This window comes from Petaurus breviceps, unplaced genomic scaffold (assembly GCF_028583685.1).
Source record: "Petaurus breviceps papuanus isolate PSGF00001 unplaced genomic scaffold, PetGlider_PUasm1.0 176, whole genome shotgun sequence".
Taxonomy (NCBI): Eukaryota; Metazoa; Chordata; class Mammalia; order Diprotodontia; family Petauridae; genus Petaurus; species Petaurus breviceps.
The window spans coordinates 19,407,988-19,414,069 of record NW_027185771.1 but is presented as its reverse complement, the minus strand read 5'-3'; positions in this window follow the sequence as shown (position 1 = coordinate 19,414,069).

The window sequence follows — 6,082 nt, the reverse complement described above, 5'->3', positions numbered from 1 at the left end:
TGCTTCCTGTGTGACCTTGTGCAAGTCACTTAAGGTCTCTGGGTCTCATTTTCCTCCAGTATAAAACAAGGGGTAGGACTAGATCAGGAGTTTTTCATTGTTTTTAATGTCATGGACCCCTTCAGAAGTCTGGCAGTGATCTTAAGTCTTAAATGACCAAAGGAAACTCTGAATTTCATTTAGAGGTGAGTAGATAAGTAAACAAATATTAAACATGCACTTCTTATGTGTCAGAATTTTTGCTATGTGCTCAAAATAAAGTTGTATCTTTTTTTTTCCTATTCAAGTTCAGATACCCATGAAAGATACCTTGGTTGCCTGCGGACCCCTGGTCTATAAGGTCACTAAAATCACTTTAAGATAAATGGTAAGAACCATTTATTGACTGACTGACTGACTAATTACCATGTATTGCTAATTGCTTTGGGGGGGGTGGGAAGGGATGTGGCAAAGAGGTTAAGGGGGTAGTACTTGCCCCCACCCCCTGGGAGCTTAAAGTCTAGTTGGGAAAAGAAGGCAGAAATACATAGGATCAGAATTGGAAGGGGCTTTCATTTAGAAACCATCCAAGGTAGGTGTTTTAAATATTTTTCTGTGTGTCGCAGATATCACTGGCACTCTGTTGATGTGTATGGACCTGATAGGGCTGATGAAGCAATGGGACCCCTAAAAAGGGTTCTTGACTTTCCTTAAATTTCAGAAACCCAGATCTCTAGTGCTCTCCTGAGGTATCAAGGCCATCCCAGTCAATAATTCTTTCAACTGTCCTTTCATTGTGGACCTCCAACCCAGCCCAGGCCCTTTCTCAGTTAGGTACAGAACACCCCAGGCTACTTGCCACTCCTTAATCACATCCAGATCTTCCCACAGGCTTTCTGCATAAAACTATCAATCATCCTCATCAAATGTACAGATTTTAGAGTCCTGCCTGCTTCTAGTGTCTTTACAATAAATCTTATCTCTGATTGAAAGAAGGTTTGAGTGGTCCAATTCTTTCAAGGCAGGCCCTTGCATTGTACCCTTGCATTTTGGGGTTCCTAGCATTCCTAGATCACAACAGGTCCCTTCTCATAATAATACTTTAAAATACATAAACAAACCTAAGATTACAAAGGAACCTACTTGTAATGAAACATACTAATCATTTTTTTTAAACTACTTCATGAACTCTACATAAAGAACCCCTCAATCCAATCCTCCTCATTTTCACAGATGAGAAAAGTCAGGTCCAGAAAAGTGTAATGATTTTTTTTAAATCATAAAGCTAGTAAATAGATAAACAGGTTCAGACCCAGCTATCTGATTTTCATCAATTGCATGACCAAAAAAATACAACTACAAATTCTGAAGGAGCCAGGATTTCTCAGGTTGACTAGTCACCCACCAAAGCAAATCCCAACCTTCCAACATCAGGATAGATAGTTATCATGAGTTGCCATGACTAAAAATTAAAAATATATATCATTTCCTTGTGGGCAGGTTTCTGGTGACAAGACTCCCTACATGAAGCTAGGATGGTTCTCAGGAGATAGACATGCATGGCCCCTGCTTGTGGACTAAGGAAAGGCTATCTTAGCAAAGCCTACAGAATGAACTTAATACTTCTCAACTACAGACTTGGGTTCTGCACCAATCCAGGATGCATGCACTTTTTTCAAGGATACCTCTCTCCCCCACACACCAGAGGAAGTCTGACAAACCAGATCAAATGTCCTCTAAATGGATTCTGGCAGTCTATAAAAAGATAATGCAGAATATGACCTGCAGGAAACCAGAGCATTGGTAAGGCCTTGGAGTTGACTTCCCACACAGCTCTCCCTTCTCATCATATTCTAAGCACACACAGATGTTATTACCAATTGAGAATAAAGACAATTGTACAAAATGGGGCTCAGACATGAACCATTTAGTGCTCTAGGGAACTTTTATCTCCCTGGGGTGCTGTGACCCCAGAGGCATTAGTAATACTCCTGTTCAGAGTGAGAAGCTGAATATGTGTAGGATAGGAACCCACCTAAGTGGCTGGGAAGAATCACAGGTCAATAGCATTTTAGAGCTAAGGGAGGATTTTTTTTTTTTCATTTTTCAAATGCTTTATTAACTTCTGATTTACATCATTCATTTCCGCCAGATTTTGAGTTACAAATTTTCTCCCCTACCCACCACCCCAAAATAGCAGTCCCGCAGTATATCCCCTCCTCCAATCTGCTCTCTCCCATATCTTCTCTCATACACCCTTTGACTTTTCCAGTGGATCTCTATGCCCCAGTGCCTGTATATCTTATTTCCCAATTACATGTAAAATAGTATTATGAATAGTATATACATATATGTATATATATATATTTAAACATTTTATTTTAAAACTTTGAATTCCAGATTCATTCCCTTCCTCCCTTGTTACCTGCCCTTACTGGAAAGATAAGCAGTTCAGTATAGGTTGTACATGGGTAGCTTATGCAAAACATTAAGATAGTTGATATATTGTAAAATACTGACTATATTTCCCTCCCTCCTATCCCACCTCCCACTTGTTCTATTCTCTACTTTGATCTGGTCCCTTTTCAAAAGTGGATGCTTCCAACTTCCCTCCCCCCCAGCCTGCCCTCCCTTCTATTATCCCCCCTCTCATCCTCTTTGCCCCTACTCTCCTGTAGGGTGAGATACCCTATTTAGTGTGTTTTTGATTCCCTCCCCGAGCCAAATTCAATGAGAATAAGGTTGACCCGTTCCCTTTTGCCTTCCTATTCTTCCCCTCCATTGTAACCATTTTCCCTTCCCTCTTCTTTATGAGATATTTTACCCCATTCTGTTTCCCCAATCTCCTCTCATTATATTCCTCTCTCACCTCTTAATTTCACGTTTTAAGTACTATCCCTTCCTATTAAATTGGTTCAACTATTTTCATACTGAGAAAAGTTTCATCAGTTAAAATTATCATTATGGTTTCTTTTCTCTGTTTACCTTCTCATGTTTCTATTGCTTCTTGTATCTGAATGCCAAACTTTTCTATTCAACTCTGTTTTTTTCATCAAGAATGCTTGAAAGTCCTCTATTCCAGTGAATGACCATATTTTCCCTGCAACATGATACTCAGTTTTGCTGGGTAGGTGATTCTTGGTTTTAATTCCAGCTCTTTTGCCCTCCGGAATATCATATTCCAAGCCCTTCGATCCCTCAGTGTAGAAGCTGCCAGATCCTGGGTTATCCTGATTGTGTTTCCACAATATTCAAATTGTTTCTTCCTGGCTGCTAGTAATATTCTCTCCTTGATCTGGGAATTTCAGAACCTGGATGTAATATTCCTAGGAGTTTTCTTTTTGGGATCTTTTTCAGGAGGTGATCAGTGGATTCTTTCAAGCTCTATTTTGCCCTCTGGTTCTAAAACATTAGGGCAGTTTTCCTTGAGAATTTCTTGGAGGATGATTTCTAGGTTCTTTCTTTGATCATAGCTTTCAGGTAGTCCAATAATTTTTAAGTTATCTCTCCTGTATCTATTTTCCAGGTCAGTGGTTTTTCCCATGAGATATTTCACATTGCCTTCTATTCTTTCATTTGTTTGGATCTATTTAATAGCATCTTGATTTCTCATAAAGTCATTAGCTTCCATTTGCTCCAATCTAATTCTGAAGGAATGATTCTCCTCAGTGAGCTTTTGAGATTCTTTTTCCATCTGGCAAATTTGGCTTTTTAAGGCATTCTTCTCCTCATTGCCTTTTTGAGCCTCTTTTGCCATTTGAGTTAGTCTATTTTTTTAAGGTATTATTTTCCTCAGTCAGGCTGTTGACTCTCATTTCATAATTTTCTTGCATTGTTCTCATTTCTCTTCCCAATTTTTCCTCCACTTCTCTTATTTGCTTCTTAAGGTCCTCTATGGCCTGTAGCCAGCTCATATTTTCCTTTTAAGCTTTTGGTGCAGGAGTTCTGACTTCACTGTCTTCCTCCTGTTCCATGCTTTTCTCCTTTTTGTCCCCCAAATAGGAGTCTAATGTTGGAATCTTCTGTCTGCTTTGTTTCCTTTGCCTGGTCAAGTTGCCCCTCAATCACTTGACCCCTGGGCTTTTTGCCACAGTAGGACTCTGCCACCAGACAGGGAAGCTTTTGTCCCAAATGCTGGGGTTTTCTCAGCTGTCTTAGGTATTAGTTGGGTGCCCTCTCTGAGGCCTCCACATGCTCTGGTTAGCTGGATACACACCCCAGGACCTCCACCCTAGACCACAATCCAGATCCAAGCAGGTTAAAGCAAGAGCGATTACCCCTCAGACTGGTTGCTTGGTCCCCCTACACTCTGCAGGCCAGGAGTTGAAGCTGCTAAGTGGCAGCAGGGGCTGCACTGCAGCCCTCATCAGCTTCTCACCCTGGGGGCAAAAGCTGAGGTACTCACAACTACTGGGTCCCAAAGTCCACACTGCACTAATCTCTCACTTTGTCTTTTGCATCTATGTGTTGATAAATTTGGAAACAACCACAGCTGCTGGTGATCTGGAATCCCTCCTGCCAGCAGATAGTCAGGCCCACCCAGGGGCTAAAACCTCAGTGCGGGGCTGGGCTTGGCTCCCAGAGCTCTGTGCTGGCCGATTCCTGCAAGCCTGCCAGGCTGTCCTCAGTGGGAGGTTAGCTTCTCTGTGCCATTTTGTGGGTTCTGTAACTGCAAAGTTTGTTTAGAGTTCCCTTTTTACATTGATTGGGGAAGATGGAAGCCAGAGCCTGGCAGAGGTCCTGCTTCTACTCTGCCATCTTGACTCCACCCCCTAAGGGAGGATTTTGAGATCATTTAGTCCAATACCCTCATTTTACAGATGAAGAATTAGTTTAGGTTAAGCCTAAAAAGGGTAAATAACTTATTTAGGGTCATCCAGATAGTAAGTGTTAGAACTGTGATTGGAACATGTCTTCTGACACCAACTCCAGAGGTCTTTTTCTCTACCTCCCTTAGTTACTCCATCTCTCTCTCTCTCTCACACACACACACACACACACACACACACCCCACACACACACACACATCTTCCCTAAACAGAAGGACATTTATGGTGTATATATAGTAGAGACTATGATCAAGTAAAAAAGGAAATTGGGAACCAGAGGCCTGGATTCTAATCCTAGCTTAGTTTGTTTTGTGAATTTGAGCAATCTCTTCTCTTTTTTTAACTTTTTAAATTTTTTTGCTTTCTGGAGGGCAATTGGGGTTAAGTGACTTGCCCAAGGTCACATGGCTAGTGTGTGTGTGTGTGTGTTAAGTGTCTGAGGCTGGATTTGAACTCAGGTCCTCCTGACTCCAAGGTTGGTGTTTTATTCACTTCACCACCTAGCCACCCCTAAATCTCTTCTCCTCTTTTAGTCTCAGTTTAAGGGGACAAAACTCTTAAGACAAACCATTTACCTTTTAGAAAGATCTCCCTAATCACTGGGAAGTTTTTCCCTACACACACATACACAGTCCTTTCTTCTTTGTAGCTTCCATAGATTATTCCCGGTTTTGTCAGGTGGAGACAAGCAGAATAAAAAGTAACCCCTTGTTTTGGTAACAGACTTTCAAATAGTTGAATAAAGTCTTAATGCCCCCACCTTCCCTGCAGGCTTCTCTTACTCAGTTTCTTCTTTCCTTTCCTTTCCTTTCCTTTCCTTTCCTTTCCTTTCCTTTCCTTTCCTTTCCTTTCCTTTCCTTTCCTTTCCTTTCCTTTCCTTTCCTTTCCTTTCCTTTCCTTTCCTTTCCTTTCCTTTCCTTTCCTTTCCTTTCCTTTCCTTTCCTTTCCTTTCCTTTCCTTTCCTTTCCTTTCCTTTCCTTTCCTTTCCTTTCCTTTCCTTTCCTTTCCTTTCCTTTCCTTTCCTTTCCTTTCCTTTCCTTTCCTTTCCTTTCCTTTCCTTTCCTTTCCTTTCCTTTCCTTTCCTTTCCTTTCCTTTCCTTTCCTTTCCTTTCCTTTCCTTTCCTTTCCTTTCCTTTCCTTTCCTTTCCTTTCCTTTCCTTTCCTTTCCTTTCCTTTCCTTTCCTTTCCTTTCCTTTCCTTTCCTTTCCTTTCCTTTCCTTTCCTTTCCTTTCCTTTCCTTTCCTTTCCTTTCCTTTCCTTTCCTTTCCTTTCCT